General features: G+C 32.3%; 1 long non-coding RNA gene across 1 annotated transcript; it reads left to right on the top strand.

The window, feature by feature from the left end:
* The first annotated feature begins 215 nt into the window (after positions 1 to 215).
* LOC149255588 (uncharacterized) lies at positions 216 to 985 on the top strand. The gene is made up of 3 exons (XR_016266386.1): positions 216 to 324; positions 443 to 508; positions 593 to 985. It is a non-coding gene; the product is annotated as an uncharacterized LOC149255588 (long non-coding RNA).
* The last annotated feature ends 16,540 nt before the right edge of the window (positions 986 to 17,525 follow it).

Here is a 17,525-nt window from a genome sequence, read left to right as displayed (position 1 = left end):
TGGCCCCTCCTCATCAAGGTGGGAGAGACCTGAGGTCCTTTCCTGTCTTCTCAGTTCATCTCCTTACTGGCCATTTAGTTCGGTGTTAATGCCCTTAACTGTAGCTTCTCGGAAGGGTCTCCAAGTACTGCATCTGGCCTTCAATCTGTCGTTGGATCCATTTAGATCTATGCTTTCTATGATTCAGGTTTGGTGGAGTATATTAATGAGCTTCTCAGCGATGAGGGAGGTTCATTTGGTTATGTCTCAGTTCAACTCTTGGCTCTGCAATGGTGACCCGGTTCATCACTCCGCCATACTTGTGCCCACAAATTCAAGTATTTTGTAAGCCCTTGTCACTGTTACCTTAGAATTTCTCCATTAAAACTCCTCTATTAAGTCTAAGGTGCACTGTGGTGATTTATATGAATGCTTGACGGGCTTTTTGGTCACACTGGAACAGGTGTAATGGGTACAACATGGATTCCAAAATCCCATGTGGAGAGGGTGGACTTCACGGCAACAAGAGGTAAGCATTGTTTCCTTTTCAAAGAGTTGACATTAAGATATATACTCCATTTTATTTTGCTAACATTGTCTTGTGTATTTATAGGTTCGACCGCCGCTTCGAGGGATGCCCAACTTCCACTCAGGTAAACCCCCTCAAATTATCACAAGTTTTCCATATAGGAGTCAAGATGTTGCAAGATTTCTGGTCTTCATCACTGGTGTTTAATGTGCTGGTAAGCTCACTGATGGATCGAAACCTTCGTTCGGCATGGGGCTCTTGGAGGATGACCACCTTACTAAACAACACTTCTTTCTTTGTTTCCCTGGTGGGTTTAGATTCTGAACTTCTCTATGCCTCGAGCTCTTAGAGCCAGTTTCCCATGAAAGAGGGTTTTCAAAGAATGTCTATAGATAGGGTTTAAGGCTTGTAGCCAGAGTGTGTGCTATTGTTAATGATTGTATTTATGTTATTTTGAAACTATTGGCCTTTGTAATGCCAACACAGTGCTTGGAATGGTCATTTAATTCCACGAGTTCTTTCGTGGAAATCTATCGGACATTTCTTGGCATAAGATTTATATATTCATACATATTTAGACTGATGTATTGAACCCACCATGCTATCTCGACTTCTAATATTCATTGATTAAGAGATTCGGTTCTGTGTCATATCAGCTTTAATGAATTGATTTTAAGGGTTTAATATGCAAACAGTTCGATTGTGATATTATGTTATGGCTATCGATAACTGGTTCCTAAATGGAGTCTTTCAGTTCTGTTTGAATATAGCTAATGTTTAATAGCTCAGAGGTTCATGGTTTTAACAACACCTGGGTACTTGGCTCGTGGTGAGTTACTCATCCGAGAGCTGATAAACCCTAGGTCATTGCTATAAGCAACATAAACTATAGGATAGTTGTCGATTATGTTTATAATGTTTTCTTCAGTCCTCAATAAAGACATATTATTAGTGTGAAATCTAAGAACTGATATTTTATATATTGTGTGTGTTTCCCATGGACTGTGCCAAGTCAGTGTTATAGAAGATACATAAAGACCAGAAGGAATATTAATTTAATGTTCTTGCTTATAATGTTCTCCGAATTTAATCATTAATCTGTCTACTCTAAATATCTTGCCCAGTAAGATAATACATTCATTGCTTCTTACATACTTCAGTTATATGTAAACGTCTGCTAATAATGCATTGTATTAAAGACAATATTTTCTACTCTATTCATAAATTAGTATAACATTAGTACTACAATCTAGTTTGTTAATGTACTTTCTGCTGTAACAGTAAACAATCTATCTTTTCCTAGTAATAATGATTGACATGGTAATATCACTTATCTATTTTCTTGTTATGCACATAACTTTTTATTTTGGAAGGTATTTCCACCCAGCCTTGAAATTGACAATTATATCCAGATTCGCCCTCAAGCTCTTCCACTTCTGACAATGATAAATAGTTGGGTACCTTGGGCATCATGACTTTGTCCAGCCTCAAGTCTCATACCCTGCAACTATTATCATAGTTTTCTTTCCCACTGTTTAAGTTTTCCCAGCTCTAGGAAGAATTCATCATAGTCCATTTCCTCTCACCCCCCTCAAGGGTTCTATCCTTTTTCCTCTTGAAGGAAAAGGGTTAAGGAACAATTGTAACTATTTTCAGAAGTTAATTTGGCTGTTTCTCCAGTGCTTTAACAAACTGATCCAAAATCTTTTAATTAATACTTAACAAGATTTGTTCTGGTCTTTTAGCCTAATAGTTTTAACAATTCATATTAAAACAAAATAAAATGAAGAGTGATAAATAAACTTGGTAAAAACAATTGATGACGTATCAATGTATGTTACAATATTATATTTTATTCTTAAAAATTAAATAATAGAGTACTCATATAAAAATCACCAGTAGAACCACATTAAAAATATTAATGTGGTTGATATAGGAGAAGGCTTCATAAATATAACTAGAAAAACTATTGCAACATGAAGAATGTCTTACTAATGCACACATTTTCCTCATTAGCGATGTATAAAAAGGTTATGGGTCAACTTTAACTTGAAAAAAAAGAATTACACATCTTATTGTAAAATGGTGCATCTAGTTAAATAATATTTGTTTATATATAAATGAATTTTATAAATAATGAATAGGAACTTATCATGGAGGAACTTATTAGGATTGGAATAATCTCAAATCCCTAGGAAATTGGTGGGTGGGGAGCCACTTGGCATGAATCTAATTTTTTTAATTTAGTAAAAGTAATGGACCATTTTGCTAAATACAATTTTCTTATATATAAATGAATGTTATAAATAATAATGAAGAAATTATCATAGAGGAACTTATTAGAATTGGAATAATCTCAAATCCCTAGGAAATTGGTGGGTGGAGAGCCATGTGGCACAAATCTAATTTTTAAAATTTATTAAAAGTTAATGCAACGTAATAAACTTTGTAACACACTTGGTGGGTAGGGAGCCATGTGGAAATAATATATGTTTTTTTAAATTTATTAAACGCCAATGAAACCTAAAAAACTTTGTAACACACTACAACCATTGATAAGAATTTAGAAGAAGCATATGATGAGCATATTCCCTTGAGAATCAATCTAGGCCCACAATTAAAAGAATAAAGAAGAAGTCAACAAATCCTCATCCAACTTAAGTTGAAAAAAAAAGCCTAAAAAAATGTAAATAATGGATCTAATTTTTTGTTTTTGACTTTTGAGTACAACCCATATAAAGTAATTTATTGTGATTCACAAAATTGAAAATATGCAATGTTTTTTTAAGAAAATAATTATAATATGTAACAGAAAGTGTGAATGGCACAATATATAAGAGCAAGTGCAAATGCTATCAACATTTATAAAAATTACAATTCCACACACACACACCATTTCTTATCATTTATAAATATTTTTTTTTTATTTTTTTATTTTTTTTATGTTTTTCTCTTTTTTCTTTTTAACCTTTCTAGTTTTTATTATAGGTTAGGATTTTGTATATCAAGATTTACACAAGGAACTTATTTTCATGAATTCTTTTTTCTGTTCCATTTAAAGGAGAATGTTAGGGATGGAAGATTATCTTAAAGTTTAGAATTCTTGGTGAAATCTTAATGGATTTCTGGTCCCTAATATGCAAATTGTGAAATATTTAGTGATGATTTTGTAAAAATATTTATATTTCTAATGATTTTATATTAGGCTGTATACAATTTGGGTGATTTTTAAAGTAAAATCATTTTTTATTATAAAATTTGAGTGAATAATTTAGGAAAAAATAGAAATTTACATTTTTTTAGGAAGAAGCATAGACATAGCCTCTAAATTTTTCCTTCAAAAAACTTTAGGAACAACGACTTTCATCTTGGTGAAAAGATAAGAATCCCTAAATTTGTTGTTGGCCCTTGAAGGAGGAATGAATTTTTTTGGTGATAATTGTTGTTGTTAATCCTCATTTTAATCATTTTCACTTTCTAGACAATTCTAGCTTTTATTTTTGTCTTTGGCCCTTTTTTCTTTGAGAGGATTAACAAGAACATGAAACAATATAACTTTTAGATAGAGAGGACATATGACAATGAAATATTGTGGTCTCATAATTTAAGACATGACAAATTTGAACAATTCTCCTTTTAGATGGAGAGGACATATGACAATGAAATATTGTGGTCTCATAATTTAAGACATGACAAATTTGAACAATTCTCCATTTGAAAAGAACTATGTCTAAAAAACACTTACTAAGCTTTTTGTCAATAAAAATACAAGCATCTCGAAATAATCCCAAGAAATCTCTCTAAAGATATAATTTGATGTAAGTTCTCAAAGAGCTTCGAATATCCTCAAAGACATATAAATGCCATTAATGTACTGCCAAATTAAGACGAGGAATCCACTATAGCATTTTAGTAATTTACTAAAAGTGAGAATCAAAATTTGGAGGCTATGAAGTTATAAAAGTCATGTGGCTTTCCAAAACTAAGGACAATGTTCAAAAAATCTCTCATAATGAACATGGTCAAAGATCTTAACAAAGAAAAAAATTCTTTGGAAGGGAGATCTCATAATTTTCTATCTCACATGAACAAATCCTTGATATAAAGTGAATATAGGAAGTCAACACCCATTAAATTAATAAATGACTCTATCATTTTCATATAAGAAATATAGATTAGTAATCTTCATTAAGAAAAAATTAAAATTAAAAACTATTTATATAATAATGTTATTGAATATTAGAGAATCCAATGCTTTCTATGTGTTTTGCTACATGTGCTTAACAACTTCTTAAGGATCCATTAACTCTGGTGATTCATCTGTTTATTAACACCTATAGGTTTTGGTGTAATGAAAATAGTGGTTCCAACTAGTGGTATTTGAGCCACATGTCTTGAGTTTGAAGCACTCCTTCGATGGCACTCAGGGAGATTGTTGGACATTGGATAATCCAGCATGTGCTTAACCTCCTCTCAAAAATTCTTTAACTCTCCACATGAATTTGTGTACTAACACTTACAAATTTTTGTGTAAACACAATCTTAGTTCCAACAGATATTTTTTATCCTCTAAAAAAACATATAAAATATCTTATATATAAATAAAATATTATATTTTCTTAAAATTTAAATAATAAAGTACTCATACTAAAAATAAAAATAAATTATATTTTTTTAAACTTTTAGTACCACGCGTATAAACTAATTTATTCTTAATGACACTTGAAATTACGAAAAGCCTCTTTTTTGGAAAATAATTATAATTTTATTTATTAAACAAAATCATAATTTTTAAGATGTAAATCGTACCATATATAAGAGCAAGTCTAAAATGGAATAATATATAAGAGAGTGAAAATGTGATCAAGAATTATAAAATTTGTAATTTCAAAATTTAGCTTACAATTAAAAGAAATCTATATAACTAAATCATTTTTTATTTTATAAATAATATTTTTTTTTAATTTTTTAAGAATATACAAAATCTAATTATAAATTAGAATGTGGTATATCATGATTCATAGAGGGAACTAATTTTTTGTGTAAATCAAGTGAATCATTTTCATGAAGTCATTTTGTTGTTCCACTTAAATAGGCTTTAGGAACAATTGCTTCTTTGTAAGAGAAAAAATGGGAATCCATGAATTCATCTAATGCCACCTATCATTGTTAACCCTCAATTTAATGTTTTTTACTTTCTAAACAATTCTAACCCTCTGGTGGATCTGCGTGGATACTTACTTTTAGGAAAAAAAGAAAAGGAAAAAGATAACTCTAGCTTTTCATTTTTGGCCCCTTTTTCCTTCAAAGGATTGACAAGAGCATGGAAACATTTAATTTGTAAATAGAGAGATATGACAGCAAAATATTGTGCTCTCATTTATGAGACTTGGGCACTTTGAAAAATTCTCCATATAAAAAAAAACTTTATTTAGAAAACCTCACTAAGCTTTTTCTCAAAAGAAATACAAACATATGTAAACAATCCCATCAAAATTCTCTCAAGATATAATTTCAGGTAAATTCCCAATAAATTACCAATATCCTCAAACATACATAAATGTCATAAATGTATTGACAAAATATGTAACCCACAATGCATTTTAGTAATTGACATAAGACAAGGATCAAAATTTTAAAGCTATAAAATTATATAATCTCTTTATTAAACCAAAAGTAAGAACACCCTTCAAAAAATCTCCCATAATCAACATTATCAATGAAGTGAACAACAAACACTCTTTGAAACAACCACAAATCTCACAATTCTTGGTCTAAAAATGAACAAATCTATTGAAATAAAGTGAACTTGGAAGGCTAACATCCATCACATCAACAAATAACCCGTTCTTTTGTTATAAGAAATGCAGATGAATAATCTTCAATACTGCGATCACCACCATTGCCACCTTTCGAAGAAACTGGCATTTCTGGTACTTTACGTGTTCCACCACCTCTGAGAGGTGTTCGAACACTTCAAAGACCAGAAGGGGAAGTATGCTGTATTAGCAATCAATATGAGAGGTGTTCAAACACTTCAAAGACTGTAAGGGGAAGTATGTTGTATTAGCAATCAATATGAGAGGTGTTGGAACACTTCAAAGACCAGAAGGGGAAGTTTCCTTGTTCTTCCATTCATAGAAAATGAATATAAATTTATATAAATTTTGTATTTATTTAAATATTTGAATATTAATTTTTTAAAGAGAAATTTGTATTTCCAAAGATTTGTATTTTATAAGTTAAAATGGATATATATTATTGATAATAATAATTTAAGAAAATAAAATTTGATGTTTGGGACTTATTTGTAGGATAAAGTACTTATTTTTTAACAAGGAAGCACATGTTCTTAATCGTTCAAACATTTTATTGGTGTCTGGCATTTAGGAGGAAGAGATGTAATTCATTTTATAATTTGGCGATAAGGTATATATATGAACTTTAGATGGAAGGAGGTTTGTTGACTTTTTTTATTTTTATTTTTTTTTATTGAGGCCTAAATTCATTCTCAATGAGATATGCTTAGAATATGCCTAGTTTTAATGCTTATAAATTGTTGTACTGTATTATAGAGTTTGTTAGGTTTCGTTGACTTTTAATAAATTAAAAAAATTAGATTTGTGCCACCCACCAATTTCCTAAGGATTTGAGATTATTCCAATTCTAATAAGTTCCTCATTATTATTATAACATTCATTTATATATATGAAAAAATTATTTAGCAAAATGTTCCATTACTTTTAATAATTTTAAAAAATTATATTTGTGCCAGGTGGCTCCCCACCCACCAATTTCATAGGGATTTGAGATTATTCCAATTCTAATAAGTTCCTCCATGATAAGTTACTAATCATTATTTATAAAATTCATTTATATATAAGAAAATATATAACAAGGTATTTTCCTATGTCTTTACTACGGTGCAAATAAATTCCATCCATTTTGGTGTTAAGGTCTCCCTCAATGTGTTCGAAGATTAGATTGTGTACTCCAATCTTCTCCTCATGCTCGAAGAATCTGGGCTACAAGTTGTGAATGCTATGTCTTCTTCGATTATTAACGATTTTTTCCATACCATATATAACAAGGTATTTTCCTATAATTGTGGCATCAACTTACTTCCATGACTTCTTTACGAGTATCTAAACATACATATATTTGTACGTTGCCACATGTGTGTAATAGTGGAAAATTTCACATGGACAACGTCTATGAGAAGTTTGGGAATTTGATATTGGATCATGAGGCTAACTTACACACCCTTAAATATCAAGAGGAATATGTCTCACCGTACAAATGAGGAGTACAAGGTTTGACCTTATTATGCCATGAATCTCCATGAGATCAATTATGTGTCCACTATAAATTTAGTTACTGAGTGTTGTTTAGATGTTAATGATTTGAAGGGTTGCTCCATGGAATATTGCTTTACTTTTCAAATAAAAATGTATAAAAGTAGCTCAACTATGTTTTTGGGTTTTCCTAGGTTTTCAATATAGAATTAGGTAAAGTAGCATGAATGAATTTGTTCTCTAAAATTAATTTGCAATCTTTCAATAACAAATTTTCCAATCGCAAGTTTTTTTTTAGTATTGATCCATTTTAATCCCAAATCTAAGAAGTGTTTAGAGTGATATAATTTCTACCTATGTAATCATTTTTAAATGCAAAATTTGAAAAAAAATGTTTGCATCTCAAAGATAAAATTGAAAGAGAAATATAGCCCAAATATAAAATAGTAACATTCATTGAAATGTTTAAAAATGTTTTAATCATGAAAATTTATTCCTTTTCATTGTACATACTAGCTGACATTGAAGTATTTTACTTAATATGGCATTGAAATATTTTACTTACGAAGTACACTGTTTATATTAAAAATTTCCATCATAAGTTCCTCCATGGTTAATAAATTATGAAATTATGGTTGATGTTTTGAAATATATTTTTATTTTTAAAATTTGAAATGTATTATATCGTAAATCGATTATAAGTAAAATAAATGAAGTAAAAACATAAAATTGCGTTTGTTTTTTTCTCTTACTTTAATTATCAATTTTGAAATATATAATACATTAAAAAAATTATAAATTTATAGATTTAAAATTCCATCAATAATGTTTCACATGTTATATTTTTTAAAAATTTAATATATTCAAATGAGATTATAGTAAATGAATTTATGAATTTAAAAATGTTTATTTAGTTTCATTTTATTTTATATGAATTTATTTTTGAAAAAACCATTATCTATTATTCATTTTTTTAAAGATTTTGCATTTTGAGTATTTTTCATTAAAAAAAACTATAAAATAATAATTTATAAACAATTTAATTCTTTTAATTTCCTTATAGATTTAAAATTTCTTCAATAATGTTTCACGTGTTATATCTTTTAAAAATTTAAAATATTCAAATGTGATTATAGTAAATGAACAAATGAATTTACAAATGTTTATTGCATTTCATTTTATTTTATATGAATTTATTTTCGAAAAAATTATTATCTCTTATTCATTTGTTTCTAAGATTTTGCACTATATTTTGAATATTGTTTTCACTAAAAAAGACTATAAAATAATAATTTATAAACAATTTAATTCCTTGCATTTCCTAAATGTTAGCATTCATGATGTATGTGATATTTCTAACAAAATAATTCAAAAGGGATTTGAGTATGGCAATTTTGGTGGCATGTAGTTATGCAAAAATAAACCCAACGTCGCATTTTGACAAACATTGTTGCAACATGACAATTTATCTAATACTCATTGTTGCAATGTTACATTTCATTTCAATTTCTTCATGTCACCTCTCAAAATTAATAAACGCAAGGAATTGATATTATAAACGCAAGGGTTTTAGAATTAATCCCCTGGGTTTATTAATCTAAGGGTTCATATTCCTAGGGTATAATATTTTTCATAGGGTTTATAATATTACTCCTCGGGTTTAATATAAATCCCTTAGGTTTACAATCGTGATCATCCATGGTCAACGATGGTCTAATGTTAGAATGTGTCAAGGATTGTCTCAATATGAAAATCAACCATGGATAACCATGGTCGAATGTCGCATTCTGACAACGATCGTCTCAGTATCAAATTAATGATGTTAAACCATGGTCAACCATGTTTATTTTAGGGTTTATAATCCTTATCTTGGGGTTTTTATACCTTGGGTTTATAATATTTATTCCTTGTGTTTAATATTATTTCCTTGGGTTTATAATCTCTTGTATTTTTAGTACCCATCCCTTGGGTTTTTAGTATTAATCCCTTTGCTTTGTGTTAGGTCCCTATACTACTAGTGTAGCATCTTATTGTTATTGTTAGTATAGCCTCCTTATGGTTATTGTTATGCCCATGCAGTCCCCATATTGTTATTATTGTGCCCCATAGAAGCCAACTATTGTTATTGTTGTAAACTTACATTATTATTGTTATGTAGGCTCTCATTATATTGAGACCCCTTGGACTCCTATATATAGAAAATAGGTCATCATTTGTATGATCCAAGAATTGTTCATTTACGTAATGTAAAGGAGGTTTCCACCTCAAAGAATATAATTTCTAAGTGGTTGATCTATCTTTTTGTGAGTTGGTTGCATAAATTTGGTATTAGAGATTTGGATTCTAGGGTTTCACTGCTTCAAATAGGCCCTCATGGAATTTTCGCTATAAATTTTTTCTATGAAGCTTCAGAATAGGAAATTGCAACCACATGGAACTACACTCATGGTGAAATTCGTGTACGAATTGTAGATCTTGTCTCACTATATTTTCGGAGATATGATCCAAGGAAGTTAAGGTTTTTTCAGGCTCCAGAATTCCATCTCAAATAGGTGACCTAGGGAAAATCATCATAACTCATTCTTTGAGCATAAGATTTGAATTTCATAAAAAGTGACGAAAGGAGGATGGATTTTAGCTTTTTGGGAATCATTTTCAAGGCTGAAGGTTGAAGAAATTACAACGTGGCACTCCATACAAGTTCATTGTACTAAACCAATCTATAATCAGGTCATTGTGGGAGATTGGGCATAAATATTTCTTGAAGAATCCAATATTGGTCCGATTTGTTGGGTTCAAAATAAGACTCATAGAGATACCAAAGGATGAAAATTTAGATCTTGGAGATGCACAATTATAGAGATACAATAGCTACAATATCTAGCTCCTAAAAATCAAGAAAAATGTGTGTAGTTTTTTAATTTTTCATAACGTGTATTTGGAAAATCAGTTTGAAGTGATTCAAAGGGCATATTCAAGCATAAATATAATTATTTGATTCCAAAATGACTCAAAGTAAGAAAATGGAAACACCTAGTAAGAAACCAAAAATATTTACTATGACGAATGAAGAAGAGGAAGAAATGCAACATGATATATCAAAATTATCAGACCAAGTGCAACAAATTTCACTCTTGCAAAGAGTAATAAAAAATGAAATGGAAGCTAAGAAGTATGGCTTCAAGAATGATTTGAAATAATACATTGAAGGTTTCAAGGATGTATTAAAAGAATACATGGAAGGTTTATAAGAAGACATGGAAGGCTTGAAAGAAGGTTTGACAAAGTTTCTACAAGAAATGCTTTCTAATGGCGAAAATATATTAGATGAAACTCATGATGACAAAAAAAGTAATGTTAATCATGATTTCATAGACTCGAAAATTTGATTTATGGCCCACCATATTCCAAAGATAAATATGAGGAAGTCTGATGGCAATGATCCAATAACACAGATACTATAGATGGAGAAATATTTTGATCTCCATAATGTCCAACACACACAAAAGGTACGCAATGAAACTTTATGTTTATAGCCTAATCAATTTGTATGGTATCAATCGATTTGTTATCGTAAACCACTTGTCACTTGCTCAATTGTTATGGAGGAAATGATAGCACATTATGAGGATATAAAGAGCAACACCTTCTTTAGCCAATTGATAAATCTCAAACAAAAGGGTTCAATGGCAGAGGATATTGATGACTTCCAAAATTTGAATATAAGGGTAAATGATATTTGAGAGGAACATAGGATTGATGTGTTCATAGGGATTTTAAATGATAACATTCAACATGAGTTTCACTGTAACACCCTCCTCACACATCTACCCAAGTAGCAATCCACTTAGGGTAAACATGAAACAAGAGGATACTATGATTGGATATGACCTCCTATGCGATCATAAGGAAGTTGAATCGACAGAACACATTAACCAACCTATCCACGTCAACAACAAAAACCTCAAGAAACATGTCAACCACTCAAACATCTGTCCCTCAGTCCCAGTGATGTTCTAGAAATAGTAAGCCTCAGTCGCTCTCATGCTATAGGCATGACAACATCTAGAGACCTAATTTTCTAGTGTTATGCCAGTAACCCCGGGATTTGAGCCGCTTTTCTAGACACAAATCCCAGGACACAACCCTGAATGGAAAGATAACTTAGGAGAAGTAAAATAATAGGGAAATAATGATGCAAAAGCAATAAGTTAAACAAGACCCTAATCAGAACCCTACTGGCCATGATAGGTATTTCGTCAAACATGTCGCAAGCATGTAATCTATAGGTGTAGCCAATAGAATTAAAGATAAGGATCTTTTACTTATCTGAGAATCACTACGAACCATTGTTCTCTCATGCCATTTGTTGCATTACCATCTATTGAGACAAATCTACATTATCCATTCATTTACAAGCAAAAGCATGTTGAGATCCATAAATAATTGTTGTCATAAAAAACACACATAACCAACATAATAACAACAAAAATACTCATGAAAGTACAACTATATAGACCACATATAATCCGAAAAAATGCTCATATAAATACAAGGAGAAATAACCTTTCATTAATGATGCAAAAACCAAACTTGGGATGGGACTTCCACGTTCCACCCGACCATAGAACGGATGAGCCAAATCTCTCTTCATCCATTCACCCCCATGCCATATTCCAAGCATGAATGTGGGACTCAACCAAAAGAACCAACCACGTCATACCGAAGCTAAACCACCTCACCCTCATCAATAGAAACAAGGCTTTACCATAGCCCATATCGAATCACTAGGGAAACACAATGAACACGTCATAACAGGCCTTATTGTGATCTACACCCGATCACTAGGTCAAACAAGCAAGGATGCCACCAACTTTCTCCACCTACACTATGATGAATTTTCATGTCTCATAGTCTCTTAGGCTTTACCACAATCCAAACTTAGATCACTATGCCCTAAGCCGAGACCCACTCTCGAGGCTTTACCACATATCCAAAACTGGTATTACTAGGCCCAACAGAGAGAAAACCACCTCTCAGCTTTACCGTATATCTTGCTATTCACTGACAAGGATTCCTAGGTCCACCGAGGCAACACAATCTTGGCTTTAGAACAACCCATAGTTTGGATGAGGGGTTATTAGACCAATGGTTTTACCATGATCCACAGGCCAGTTTAAGGACCATAAAGTCATGTGTTCTAACATTCAAAGGTATTTCCCACTTAACATCCAATCCATCCGGCAACCTAGCTCAACCAAAACACGAGAACCCCATCACACTGTGGCTATCCGCAAATGGAAAGGCTAGGCTAAAAACATGGTTACACTTGGAAGAATGCATGCCATGATAGAAAATAACCACATGCAATCCCATGCATGGAAAATATAACAAGGAAAATACACATACAATTCGATACCTGTAATGAAGCCTGCTATAGTAGCTTGATCCTTCCTTTTGTTGCTTGATCTTTTCTTCCTATTGCCTTATTTTCCTTTCTTTCTCCAATGCCAAAGTGCTGCAAGAAAAATCTAAGTGTCTAAGAGTGAGAGAGAGAGACAGAGAGCTCCAAAGTTGAACTAATTAAGCTTTCCAACTGATCCTCATAAGCTTTTATATCAATGAGGCCTCTATTTCTTCATTTTCCATCATTTTCCTTCAATTTCCTCCTCACATGCAACCTGTGACCTTTCACCTCCCTTTTCTCCTAATTTCCATTATTTTCATAAATAAATGTGCCAAAAATGCCAATTTTCCTTTCCATAGCCTTCGTCATTGGCTTTTCCAATTTCATTAGCCATAAACAACCAAATGAACACCCAAACTAGGATGTCTTGCCCAACATTAGGCTAGGAATATGTGTCCCATCCATCATGGTCTTATATATTTTTACATGGAATTTTTACCAGGGCTGTTACAAAACCCTCCCCCTTGGGGGAACACCATCCTGAGTGTTCAATGACACCTATAACCAACAAGACTATTGAAAACAAAACATACTACCCATGGAGCTTTATAACACAACTTGTTGCAGTATTTATAATGATGATCTACATAAAACATGACAAAAATATCGTTTACTGAAGCTTTATAACATAGATCATTACGATAACCAGATATACACATATGCACATATACTAAACTAGAAAATAAGAGGATACAATGCCCGTATCAATCGATAAAGTAATCCAGAGGATCAAAACTCCACCCTCAAAGTAATACCATGATTGACCTCCTTCCGAGGAAGTTCAGAATCCACTGCCACAGTGAAAGTTACATCCAAAATCCAACATTATAATCCCTTTCAACTTGTCCTCTCAGTGAATAGTTATCAGCTCATCATTCCAGGGCATACACCCAATGTGCATTCGATTCCATCTGGCAGTGCTAATGAAAATACCAAAATATCCACGACCTTCCCTTCTCTACTACACAGTCCCTCAAGAAATTCGGTCATCCCATTCCATGCAGTTAGTCACCTTCCAAGTTCCATAGAATTCCCTAACCCAGGTGATCCATCCATTGGAAAAGATTCCTCACATTGGAAGGTACGAAACAAAGGCATATACGTGCATCAAAACCATCATACCCATCATAACATGCTCATGGAAATCAATGGACACTATTGGGTACCAGTGTCCCACAATGGCCCTGCTCCTCAGGTGCTTTACCAGCATACTGCTGCGTGTTCCAATTTCTTTCACTACTTCTGCTAATTCTTGCAGTCAATTTCAACCACTCCATCGAGCATGTTCATGCATTCCTGTTCTAAGAACATAAGTTCCATTAGATTCAAATAGATTGAAATAACCTCAAATCATACCGCATTGGTAGTTCGTCACTAAGGTATACTTGCAATCCTGTTTTCTTCCTGTCAAAACAAGTTAAGCTAACATTTTTATCAAAACATCATGTATAAACATATCACATTAAGTTAGCTCAAAACACAACCATCATAGATCAACATCGCAAATAACATGTAACCATCATAAACTAGAATCATAGATCATATGTAATCATCATAAACTAGAATCACATATCACATATAATCATCATATACCATAGTCATAAATCACATGCATAATAAATTGAAATAAAATGATGATACTTATCCTTTCATAAATCCTTAGCTTCTACCTTTGTATTTACTCTATACGCACTCTAGATCGGTTACCACACTAGAAAAACATGTAGTGACTTCTCCTCAACTGTGTGCACATACATAGTGTGTGCATCACAACATAAAACTACACACATCATAATACATGCATCTAAAATAGTACCGTATGTACCACATGTAGACTGTCTCACCTATATAATACAACCACCTACACAATGTGTGCACAACATCACATGTACATGACACCACTTACACCATGTGTACAGAATGGCACATGCACATTGAACCACTGTACAACGTGTACACACTACCACATGCACACAGTACCACACCCATGACATGTACATGACACCATATGGACACTGCACCACATGAATGATATGTACACAAAACTGCCTGCACACAACAACTCTTGTATAATATGTACACATCACCACATGCACACGCCACCACTTTGTACAATCATGCACATAATGCCATATGTACATAGCGCCACATGTACAACATGCACGTAACACTACCTATACATAGAACTGCATATGCAACATGTACATAGCATCATATTTACACAACACCACATATGAAATAGTACCTAGCATGTCGCAGACCACACTTCTTTCATTTCGTTGTTGTATCGCTCGGTATAACTTGTCCATAACATATATATAAATATAATCACATAATATCAACTCATAAAAGCTTGATACTGGCCTCATATATTTTTGAGGGTTACTCCTCCCCATTGATTCGTTGTAAGACTAGGAACCTCTTCATGTCATTCACCTGCGTAATTAATAATTCCTCCACAAGAATGATTCTTGATGACCGTGTCAGACAGTGACATAGATACATGGACACATACATACATATATATAAACATTAGTATAAAAAAATCATGGTCCTTTTAGACAAATACATACATACACAGACACACACATATATATATACAGATATAAATTTTAGCGTTAATAATCATGATCGATGATGACCCTGTCAAACATGACATAGATTGATCATAACATAGTTACTAGATATCAAGGTCAAGGTTAAGAGAACTTCCTTTATTCGTGCACAAAATGCACGACATTGAAAACAACAGTTCCCAACATATTAAAGGAATCCAACACCTTAGATCCATTTACTTTACCTTTTCTATTTAACTTTGACATGTGTGTACTGCTACCATCTGTTTGCCACTACAGACCAACCAAACCAACCAACTGTCATAGTCTTACCTTCCAATGCGCTTACTTATGAACAGATCTTCATTTGATTCTTACATCACCTGTTGGGTACCACACAACTCTCCCTGAGCTCCATTAACTTTTCTCTTTCCCAAACAATTCCCAAGACTCAAAACATAAAAGGAAAGATCAAGAAACAACCAAGAATAAAACCATGAAAACAAATAACAACACAACACCACAATAAAGTTGCATAACTATGCCCTAGACACAAGTAAAATCACAAATCAAGTGCAAAAATCACAAAATACAAAAAGCACAAGGCTAGCCATAGACACCATGACTCAATCCCCATGGTTCCCAAGGAAATCTCAACCTGGCCCTTCTTTAAGATTCATGGCAATATCTCTTTCCATGTAACTCCCTGCATCATACTACCATAAACACATAGTTTGAGTGCGTAACTAAACATAAAAATACACCAGTTACCTTACCTTCTTGTACCAATTTCGCTTCCTTTCTACTGAACACATCCATGCCATCTCTCATGGAACTCCAATTCCTTGGCAGATCCACTTGTAACTAGATACTAGCTAACATATATGTCAAGTACATGTTCATGAATCTAGCACATATCCACATAATGTCAGACAATATTAAGGTCAAGAAGGCTTCCTGTATGTGAAGCACTCATTCATTTGGAACTAGGGTTTCCAAACATAGCCAAAGGAATTCTTATCCAATTCCTTTCTTTTACCTTTTGTTTTCGTGTTGAAATCTATGCTTACTAGTACTGTCACATCACCCAACTGTTATTTATATAAACATATCAAGTGTTAGCTTGTCATGCTAATACCAATCATGTTTCCTACAACTTCTCACACATGTCAATCACATGTTCCAAATATCAAGACAATCATCATACCTATCAATTTGAAATCAGCATTTAGCGGGACTAACAATCATGTCATAATCCATAGTCAACTCATAGTCATTAGACATAATGCTAAAATTGTCACCTACTACACTCAAGTACATATCAACTATCTCAACACATATGTATAAGTAAAATCATAAAACAATATCATTTGAACACATACTCATATTATGAAATTCATCAACCACTCAACCAACTTGCAACCATGCCATTTTAAATAAATCAACAAGACAACATAATCAATCATTCAAGTACCAAATATATGATATAATAAAACTCACACCTTAATGTATCTCAGGGGAGGCGATCTCGTCTGCACATCAATCCAAGTTTGCATTATAGAATTTCACAACATATCAACTCAAACATAAATCATGATATCCTTAATAGTACTAAATAACATGTTCACATCATAAGCTCATAATCATTTATCATTCATGAATAAGAATCACATATGTAGGATTAGTCTAGATTAGTACGA

The sequence above is a fragment of the Pinus tabuliformis genome, chromosome 7 (assembly GCF_031772625.1).
Source record: "Pinus tabuliformis cultivar Carrire ecotype Pingquan chromosome 7, CPIR1, whole genome shotgun sequence".
Lineage (NCBI taxonomy): Eukaryota > Viridiplantae > Streptophyta > Pinopsida > Pinales > Pinaceae > Pinus > Pinus tabuliformis.
The sequence above is the reverse complement of the archived record's forward strand: the minus strand, read 5'-3'. Positions and strand labels throughout refer to the sequence as shown.